The sequence below is a fragment of the Arachis ipaensis genome, chromosome B5 (assembly GCF_059453495.1).
Source record: "Arachis ipaensis isolate K30076 ecotype BB chromosome B5, ASM5945349v1, whole genome shotgun sequence".
Classification (NCBI taxonomy): domain Eukaryota; kingdom Viridiplantae; phylum Streptophyta; class Magnoliopsida; order Fabales; family Fabaceae; genus Arachis; species Arachis ipaensis.
The window spans coordinates 25,793,259-25,804,353 of NC_142440.1; the positions used below are offsets into that span (position 1 = coordinate 25,793,259).

The 11,095-nt window shown below is 39.9% G+C and overlaps 2 non-coding genes across 2 annotated transcripts; both read right to left on the bottom strand.

Moving 5' to 3' along the window:
* Positions 1-733: 733 nt before the first annotated feature.
* LOC148563649 (small nucleolar RNA R71) lies at positions 734-840 on the bottom strand. Its single transcript, XR_015884520.1, has one exon. It is a non-coding gene; the product is annotated as a small nucleolar RNA R71 (small nucleolar RNA).
* Positions 841-10,149: 9,309 nt separating this feature from the next.
* Positions 10,150-10,258, bottom strand: LOC148563650 (small nucleolar RNA R71). Its single transcript, XR_015884608.1, has one exon. It is a non-coding gene; the product is annotated as a small nucleolar RNA R71 (small nucleolar RNA).
* Positions 10,259-11,095: the final 837 nt, after the last annotated feature.

Below are 11,095 nucleotides of genomic sequence, written 5' to 3' on the forward strand. Positions count from 1 at the left end.
TTTTTAACCTTTTTCTTTTTCATTATTTTAAAAAACTCTCTGAATTAAATCCCGCATCCTTATTTTCAACTCTTTATTACTTACTTTATCTCATTTGATATCTTTATTAGAGTTTCTCAGAGGGAGTCCTCTATACTCTGACATAGACCTCTACCTTTCCTACCTTGCTTTGCTTCTTGATTGTTTATGAGCAGGAACTGGGATAAGGAAACTCTTCTTGATCTTGACCTTGAACCTGAGAGGACCTTGAGGCGGCATTTGCAGCAAGCTTAATCTTGCAAAGCTGGAGGAAATCTCATGTAATCTTTTGAAGAAGAAGCTGACGAGACAACTATGGCAGCCAATCCAAACGCTGGAGGAGACACAAGGAAGGTCCTTGGATCTTACACTGCACCACATCTGACTTCTATGGGCGCAGCATATCTATACCTGCCATAGGTGCCAACAACTTCGAGCTTAAGCCTCAACTGGTCACTCTGGTGCAACAGAATTGTCATTTTTATGGACTCCCCCAGGAGGATCCCAATAAGTTCATATATGATTTTCTGCAGATCTGTGATACTGTCAAGAGAAATGGAGTAAACCCAGAGGTTTACAAGCTCATGCTCTTTCCTTTTGCTGTAAGGGACAGAGCAAAGCTTTGGCTGGATTCTCGGCCTAAGGAAAGTCTGGGCACATGGTAAAAGGTGGTCAATGGCTTTCTGGCCAAATTCTAACCACCCAGAAGCTGAGCAAGATTAGAGTGGAAGTCCATACTTTCAGACAGAAAGAGGAAGAGTCCCTCTATGAAGCTTGGGAGAGATACAAGCAGCTAATCAGGATATGCCCTCCCAACATGATCTCAGAGTGGACCATGTTAGAGATCTTTTATTATGGCCTCTCTGAGATGTCCAAGATGTCATTGGATCACTCTACTGGTAGTTCACTCCACATGAAGAAGACGCTTGAGGAGGTATAGGAGCTCGTTGAGATGGCCGCTAGCAACCAATATATGTACACTTCTGAGAGAAACTCTGTGAATACTGGGACTACTCAGAAGAGAGGAGTCATGGAGGTGGACACTCTGATGCCATTTTGGCTCAAAATAAGCTCATGTGCTAGCAAATCAACATGATCTCCCAACACCTAAGTGGGATTCAAGTTTCAGCTGCCACAACTCAAGATGCATCCTATGAAAGGGACGCTAGTGACAATGCTTGGACCACCATGGAGGAAGTGAACTACATGGGAAATTCCTCTAGAAATCCTAATAATAATCCCTATTCAATCACTTTTAATTAGGGATGGAGGAATCACCCTAACTTTGGGTGGAGAGACCAGCAGAAACCACAACAAGGCTTCAAATACAATCAGGGTGGAACCAATCAAAATAGGTTCAATAATAGACAGTTCCAACCCTCTCAAAAGCAGATGGAAGCACCCACACAAAGCCTCTTTGACCTGGCCACCATAGTTTCTAACCTCTCCAAGTCCACTCATAGCTTTATGGTAGAGACTCGGTCTTTAATTCAGAACTTAGAGATACAAGTGGGTCAGTTGAGCAAAAGGATACCTGAGGAACCCTCCAACACTCTTCAAAGCAACACAGACGTAAATCCAAGGGAAGAGTGCAAAGACCTCACTATGGGAGGAGCGGCCGAACCCAAGGAGGAATATGATGTTGAGGAACTGAAGGAGAACAAGGCTCAGGAGGAGACTGGGAGTGTACTCATACCGCCCCCATGAAGATGAAAGAGCCTGAAGACCAACCCTCTCTAGACGTGCAAAAGGAGAATAAGGATGAGCAACTTGCTCAATTCTTAGCAGTCCTCAGGAAGTTGTAAGTTAACATCTCTTTTGCAGAGGTGTTGGAGAAGAAACCCCTATATGGCCTATCTAAAAAGTGTAATTTCTGAAAAGACGGCCCTGAGGGGGGAGAGGATGAAACTGTGGTGCTAACCAAGGAATACAGCGCCCTTGAGCAAAAAAAGCTACGTCAGAAGAGGCCAGATCCCGGAAGCTTCCTAATTCCTTGTACTATAGGAGCCATTACATTTTAAAAGGCACTGTGCGATCTTGGATCAAGCATTAATCTGATGCCTCTCTCTGTGATGACGAAGATGGGGATCCAAGAGGTGCAGCCCACAAGGATCTCATTGGAGATGGCAGATAAGTCCCTAAAATGGGTATATGGAATGGTGGAGAACGTCCTTGTAAAGATTGAAGACCTTTACCTCCCTGTAGACTTCATGATACTTGACACTAGAGAGGACAAGAATAACTCTATCATCCTTGGACGGCTCTTCTTACCTACTAAGAAGGCCTTGATAGATGTTGAGAAAGGAGAGTTAATTCTAAGGTTGTGGGAGGATCATATTCTGTTCAAGATTCACAAAACTCACTCTCTCTTGGATAAAGGAGGTACCACTGTACAACACTTAGTGTTCCAACCTTCTCTCTCAGTGTAGAGCCATACAGAACCCCCTGACATCAAACCTAAGTTTGGTGTTGGGCATCCACCACCAACCACTGAGGAATGAAGCACTAAGAAGAAGATTTCAACTGAAGACTTCTCACTTCGCATGAGAGTTGTCTTCACAAGAAGTCCAGTCATACCACATACTGTGAATAGGATCCTATCTCTGGAACATGTTGAACTAATTCATGAGAGTACAGGATGTAAGTTCACCATGAGGGGTGAAGATCTGAGCCCCTATCAGCCTCCGTAAAGGAGTTGTCTGTCAAGTTAATGACGGAAAAGAAGCACTTGTTGGGAGGCAACCCAACCATATATATCCTATAGTACTTTTTATTTTCTTTATGTTATTTTAGTTCGATTTTATATTATTTTATTTTCTATTAATTTTCATAGGTTTCCCTTTCTTTCTAATGTTTGTGATTATGTGTAGCATTTAGAAGAGAAATAGGAATGCGTAGTAAGAAAACAGAACACCCTGGAGGATACCCCCTTACAGGCGTTGAACGCCAGAACTGACACTCAGCGCTAGAAGTGGCAAGGAGGCTAGGGTGTTTAACGCCCTTTTAGGAGTAGTCTAGGACGATAGTTTGGTCCCCCTCCCATGGGGGTTCAACGCCCATCTTTGGCGTTGAACACCCCACACAAAAAAAAAAAGTAATCCCCCTTTGTCATTCAACGCTCAGTCTAGCGTTGAACGCCAATGGGGGAGGCAGCAAGGTTCGAATTTTGAAGCTTTATTAGCCAACGGGTCCCACCACCTGCCCTACTACTCATTCACTCCTATCCCTTCTCTATCCTCTCTATCCCATTTTTTCATCCACATTCATCCATCACATCCCCATCAATTTCCTTGATTCCCACACCCCACCTTTCCCTCTACCCAATACCCTCTCATCAATCCCATCAATTCACTTTCCCACCAACCCCATCCACTTTGAATTCAAATTTCCTCCCATCTTTCTCCCACTAACCGAACCCACACCCTCCCTACCACTATATATACCCCTCATTCCATCCACTTTTACCACACTATTCCCTACTCTTCACTTCTTCCATGCTCTTCACAATCCACCTTCCCTTTCTTCATTTATCCCTTCCTTCCCTCCCAAAGGCCAATGCCTCCCCTCCATCCCCTTTGTCTCTTTCTTTTGTGTTCCCTTCTTTTTTTTTTGCTTTTATATTTGCTCGAGGATGAGCAAAGTTCTTAAGTTTGGTGTTGGAAAGCTTCGCTTTTTTCTTTCTATATATTATCTCTATGGCACCAAAGATCAGAGAATCCTCAAGAAAAAGAAAAGAAAAAGCTCGTGCTTCTGCTTCTGAACCATGGGAGATCACAAGATTCCTCACCAAGGCCCATCAAGACAACTTCTATGACATGGTAAGGAAGAAGAAAGTAATTCTCGAGGTCCCCTTCAAGCTCAAGGAAGATGAGTACCCAAAAATCCTACACCAAGTTCTGAGACGAGATTGGGAAATTCTGGCCAATCCCATTTCCGAGGTGGGAGTATTAATGGTGCAAGAATTCTATGCCAACGCCTGGGTCACAAAGAAGCATGACACATGTGTGAACCCGGAGCCCAAAAACTGGTGCACCATGGTCAGAGGGCACATCATAGATTTTAGCCCTGAGAGTGTAAAGGATGGTGCTACAGTTGCCTCAGTCATGAGGTGACCCTCAATCATACATTCGAAGGGTCAACTCTGACCAAAGGCTGGAGCAAGTTCTTACATAGATATCTGCGTGCCTGGAGCTCAGTGGAGGAGGGACACCCAAGGTAAGCCTTACCAACTGGGTAGGCTTGACCTTAATCTAGTAGCTAGAGGATGGTTGGAGTTCATCTAATGTTCGATCAACCCTACGAGTAAACACTCTGAGGTTACAATTTAGAGAGTAGTGATGATGCACTGCATCATACTCGGCAGTGAGGTAGAGGTTCATGAGGTGATCCCTCAAGAGATTTACAAAGTGGCTGACAAGCCCTCCACCCAAGTACGGTTGGCATTCCCTCATCTCAATTATTGCCTATGTGGAGCAGCTGGATTTCGCATACGGGGAGATACTCTAATTGACAAGGAGAGACCATTACAAGAAAGGGTATGTAGCACGCTAGGGAGCCTGAACAAGAACCACAGCAAGAACCCGTTCTGTCACCTCCACAGGATATTCCGGAGATGCTTCAAGGGATGTACTTCCCTCCCCGTGACGATTGGGATCAGTTGACCATATCTCTAGGGGAGCTGACCTCATCAGTTGATCAGCTGAGGCTAGAGCATCAAGACTACTCTGCTATCTTCCATTAGATGATAGAAGACCAAAGAAGTATGAGGGAGGAGCAGAAGAGGAAGCGGCACAACATTGAGGAGCTTAAATGCTCCAGAGGATTCCCCAAAGGGAGTAGTGGCCGCCATCATTGAGGTGGTCTAATTTCATTTTCCATATATTTATCTCCATTTTCTTTGTATTTTATTTTGTTATCTATTTTCTATTCTAGTTGCATGATCATCCTTAGGATTTCTTTATTTTCTAGTAGTAGCTTTATTTCTTTGTTTTATTTTAGATGTCTCATGTACTCCACATCAAGGTTAAAAAGAAAAATTTCTTGAAAAAGAAGTAGTAAGATGCACAAGGTCTTGAGTTAAATTATAAGCTACTCTATTTACTTTGAAGTGGTGGCCTTATCTTTATTTTCTGAATGTATGAATTAACTATGCATACTTGATGTTGGGATTGGGCATGTTGGTTCTTGAGGAACAGGAATTTAAAGATGTGTTATTGATTTTCTGAAATATCAAAAAGATTGATTCCTGAAGCAAAAAAAAAAAAAAACAGCAAAAGAAAAAATTATATCAAAAGAAAAAGGTCCAAGGCTTTGAGCATTAATGGTTAGGAAGATCAAAATTGGCCTAAAAAAGCTCAAAAGAGTTGTCCTCCCTAACTATATGCTTGTGGCATAAAAGTGTCAAGTAATCCTTGAGACTGAGCATTTAAAGTCATGTCCCAATGCTATAAAGAGTATGCTTAAGGATCTGAGCACCACTGTCTGGGATTAATGCAAAGCAAAAGTCGAATCCAAAGGGTTCCCCCAGTTAAGTGCTTGTGGTGTTTATGTATCAGGTGGTCATACTTGAAAACAAAACACTTAGAGTCACGGCTAGGCTCAAAGGTGTAAAGCACCAAAAGAAAACAAAAGATGTGTTCAAGAATCAAAAAGAACTTAAAGAAGGGAATCAATAATACCATTCGGATTCTAATTCTAAAGGATGCCAATATGTCTGGGCTTCAAAAGAAAGTGAGATGCCAAAGTGATGAGCGGATATTTTATACGCTTTTTGGTATCATTTTCATATTATTTTAGTTTTGTTTTGTTTAAGTTTTATAATGTTTTCATAGTTTTGTTTTGTATTTTCTGATGATTTCAGGTAATACTTTGAGGAGCTTTGGCAAAGTCTGATTCAGAGGCAAGGAAAGCGAAGCAGATGCTGTCAGATTCTGACCTCTGTGCATGCAAACGAGCATTTTCGGAGCTACAGAGGTCCAAATGACGCGTTCTTAACGGCGTTTGAAAGCTAATGTTCAGAGTTTTCCAGCAATACATAATGGTTTATACTTTTCTTCGAAGGATCCTGCTTATATTGGGCATTGAACGGCAAGGAGCTACCCCCTAGCTGCGTTCAACGCCCCAATGAGACCAGCTAGCGTTGAACGCCCAAGAACCACCCCTTTGGGACGTTCAACGTCCACCAAGAAGCAAGGCAGTGCCAATTAATGAGCGGATAATTTATACCCTTTTTGGCATTGTTTTTACATAGTTTTTAGTATGTTTTAGTTACTTTTTATTATATTTTTATTAGTTTTTATTCAAAAATCACATTTTTGGACTTTACTATGAGTTTGTGTATTTTTCTGTAATTTCAGGTATTTTCTAGCTGAAATTGAGGGACCCGAGCAAAAATCTGATTCAGAGGTTGAAAAAGGACTGCAGATGCTGTTGGATTCTGACCCTCCTGCACTTGAAGTGGATTTTCTGGGGCTATAGAAGCCCAATTGGCGCGCTCTCAATTGCGTTGGAAAGTAGACATCTTGGGCTTTCCAGCTTTTATGCTAGTTCTGGCGTTTTGACGCCAAAATTTTTATGCTGACTTGAAACGCCGGTTTGGGCCATCAAATCTCGGGCAAAGTATGAACTATTATATATTGCTGGAAAGCCCAGGATGTCTACTTTCCAACACAATTGAGAGCGCGCCAATTGGGCTTCTGTAGCTCTAGAAAATCCACTTCGAGTGCAGGGAGGTCAGAATCCAACAGCATCTGCAGTCCTTTTTCAGCCTCTGAATCAGATTTTTGCTCAGATCCCTCAATTTCAGCCAGAAAATACCTGAAATCACAAAAAAATACACAAACTCATAGTAAAGTCAAGAAATGTAATTTTTATTTAAAAAATAATAAAAATATAATAAAAACTAACTAAAACATACTAAAAACTACCTAAAAACAATGCCAAAAAGCGTATAAATTATCCGCTCATCAAGAAGGCAATAGGAAAGCAGAGGTTCAGAAGCAACAAAGCATCTCCAAATGCTTATCTGAAATTTCCACTAATGAATTACATAAGTATCTTCATCTTACTTTATGTTTTATTTATTTTTTAATTATCAAAACCTCATAACCATTTGAATCCGCCTGACTAAGATTTACAGGATGACCATAGCTTGCTTCAAGCCGACAATCTCCGTGGGATCGACCCTTACTCACGTAAAGTTTATTACTTGGACGACCCAGTGCACTTGCTGGTTAGTTGTGCGGAGAAGTGAGAAGTGTGAATCACAATTTCCGTGCACCACCAATCACCCCCTAATAGGCGTTCAACGCCCATTCCTCAAAGTTAGACACCAAGCTCAGCCCAAGTACTCAACCAAAGTGGGCCCAAGGATAGATTTTCACACCTCTAGTCTAGTCTGTCATACTTTTTGTACTTCTTGGTTATTAGATTAGTATTTAAAGGAGAAGATCACCCATGTTTAGGATATATTACCTCATCTTTACCTTTTTTGCGTTTTACATTACTTTCTGTAAAGCATGAGCAACTAAACCTCCTAAGTTAAGGTTAGGAGCTCTGCTAATTCTCATGGATTAATAATATTACTATTTCTATTTCAATATACGTTTGATTCCATTCTCTTGTGCATTTTCATTCTTCATCTCATGAATTGAGGATGACCAATGACAATTATCCTTGTTCTACATGGGTTCCGTCTGAGTCCTGACCTGGATAGCATTGAACGACAGCTAAAGAGTGCACTGCAGATTCTAAGAGCGCGCCTGGGCGACTTAGTATATGTGACATATAATCCCGTTGACCGTGGGTTACTGAGGTTTCTGTGGCGTTATGTCTAGAATATGAGAAGCAGCGTTCCCTGATCCGGAAGATCCAACTTTGTTTGTGGCATTTTGAGTAGGATCGCGAAGGGGAGTGGATTGCTTAGGTCTTCACCTTCAACTATAGTGGGAAGCCATAGGTTAACTTGATGAGGATGCTACATGAGTTGCTCGGATATAGTGGATTGCTATGGTTTAGAAGGGACTAACTTGATGAGGATGCTACATGAGTTAGTCAATTCTGGCTGCCATTGAAGGAATCATTCGTTATTGAAGTAGACAGTAAGAAAAGTTAATCCAGAAAGAACACGCATCTCTGAAGCCTTAACTGAATATCTATCATTGCTTTTACACTAATCTGGTATTTCATTTCCTTTACTTTTCGTTTATGCTTCTTAACAAATAACCATCTTTTCTAATCGCCTGACTATGATTTACAAGATAGCCATTGTTTGCTCAATCCGATAATCTCCGTGGGATTCGACCCTGACTCACCTGAGGTATTACTTTGACGACCCAGTGCACTTTCCGGTTCAGTTGTGCGGAGTTCAATTTCGCGTACCAAGTTTTTGGCGCCGTTGCCGGGGATTGTTCGAGTTTGACAAACTACCGGACTATCTTGTTGCTTAGATTAGGTATTCTTTAAGGTTTAATTACTCTTTTAATTGTGTCTTTTGTTTTCTTTTTCAAAAATTTTTAAAAAACCTTTTGTTTTCTTTAGTAACCTTTTTCTTTGTTTGAGTCTTGTGTCAGTTTTTAAGTTTGGTGTCCCTTTTTGTGTTCATCTTTCCTTTAAATTTTCGAAATTGTTCTTGGTTGTTCTCCTTGGTATTCGAATTGTTCTTGTTAATTTCTTTATTTGATCTTAAAAATTTTTAAGTTTGGTGTCTTCTTATGTTTTTCTCTCAATTTTTCAAAATTTAGTGTCCTTTAATTCTAAAATTTTAGGTTTGGTGTCTTTTAGTTGTTTTTCTTTTTTATTAAAATTTGAAAATCCAAAATTTTTTTATCTTTGTTTAAATTTTCGAAAATCTTGTTATCTTTTCTTATCTTGATTTAAAAAATTTTAAGTTTGGTATTTTCTTGTTAGTAAAGTTTAAATTTTGAATTTCAAATCTTATCTTTTCAAATCTTTATCTTATCTTTTTATCTTTCTTTAAATTTCAAAAATCCTATCTTATCTTACTTTAAATTCAAATTTTAAAATTCAATTTCAAAATTTAAATTTTAAAATTCAAATTTCAAATTTCAAAATCAAATCTTTTTCAAAAATCAATATTTCAAATCTTATCTTTTCAAATCTTTTTCAAATCTTTATCATATCTTCTTGCTTTAAGTCCTTCCTATCTTATCTTCTTTTTAAATTTAAAACTTTTAAATTCCAAGTCTTTACTTTCTTTTAAAATTAAATTTCAAAATCAAATCTTTTAATTTATTTTCAAATCTTGTTAGTTGGTTAGTTACTTGTTTTATTTTATTTTAATTTTGAAAGTTTGGTATCTCTCTAATTCTTCTTTCTCTCTCTTCTATTTTCGAAAACTTTCTACATCATTCTCTCTCTCCTTTTTCGAAAATTCTTACCTCTTTCTCTCTCTTCTATTTTCAAAAATCTTCTTTTTCTTTTTCTATTTATTTTTTGAAAACTCTTTTAATTTAAAAGATATCTTTCTTTTCTTTTCTCTTCTTTTAACTCTCTCACAAAGGACCTCTATACTCTGACATAGAGAATCCTTTTCTTCCCTTCTTGGATTCTTTCTTGTTGTTTATGAGCAAGAACAGGGATAAAGAACCTCTCTTTGATCCTGATCTTGAACCTGAGAGGACTTTGAGGAGGCGTTTACAACAAGTTAGAGCACAACACTCCTAAGGAAACCTCACAGAGCTTTTCGAACAAGAAGATGAAAATACAAACATGGCAGCCAATCCTAATGGTGGAGGAGACGCAAGAAAGGTCCTAGGTGACTTCACTGCACTCACTTCTAACTTCTATGGAAGAAGCATCTCCATACCTGCCATCGGTGCAAATAACTTTGAGCTGAAGCCCCAACTGGGCACTCTAGTTCAACAGAACTGCCAGTTTCATGGACTTCCATAGGAAGATCCCAACAGATTCATCTCTGATTTCTTACAGATCTATGATACTGTCAAGAATAATAGAGTGGATTCAGAGATTTACAAGCTTATGCTTTTCCCTTTTGCTGTAAGGGACAGAGCTAGGTTGTGGCTGGATTCTCAACCTAAGAAAAGCCTATACTCTTGGGAAAAGGTGGTCAATGCATTCTTGACCAAGTTCTTTCCACCTCAGAAGCTGAGCAGGCTTAAGGTAGAAGTTCAGACCTTCAGGCAGAAAGAGGGTGAATCCCTCTATGAGGCCTGGGAGAGGTACAAGCAATTAATCAGAAAGTGCCCTCTTAACATGATTTTAGACTGGACCATGTTAGATATCTTCTATGATGGTCTCTTTGAATTATCCAAGATGGCTTTAGACCACTCTGCTGGAGGATCACTCCACTTGAAGAAAACGCTGGAAGAGGCACAGAAACTCATTGACATGATTGCTAACAACCAATTTATGTACACTTCTGAGAGGAATCCTGTAAGCAATGGGGCAGCTCAGAAGAGAGGAGTCTTGGAGGTTGACACTTTGAATGCCATATTGGCCCAGAACAAGATCCTGACCCAACAGGTCAATATGATCTTTCAGCATCTGACTGGATTTCAAGCTGCAGTTGACAGCACACAAGAAGCCTCCTATGAAGGAGATGCATATGATCCAGATCAACCCATGATGGATGAGGTTAACTATATGGGGAATTCCTCAGGAAATCCCAATAATGTGGCTTATGGAAACACCTACAACTCATTATGGAGGAATCATCCCAAATTTTCCTGGAGGGATCAACATAAGCCTCAGCAAGGCTTCAATAACAATCCAGGTGGAAGAAACCAGAATAGGTTTAATAATAAACCATTACCATCTTCTCAGTAACATATGGAGACTTCTAAGCGAAGCCTCTCAGACTTAGCCACTACAGTCTCTAATCTCTCTCAGACTACTCATAGTTTCATTACTGAAACAAGATCCTCCATCAGGAATATGGAGATACAGATTGGTCAGTTGAGTAAGAGAATCTCTGAGACTCCTCCTAACACTCTTTCTAGTAACACTGAAGTAAATCCAAGAGAAGAGTACAAGGCCATCACTGTAGAAGTTGAGGCCGAAACTGAAGAGGAGAAGCTAGCGTTGAACGCCAGCAAAA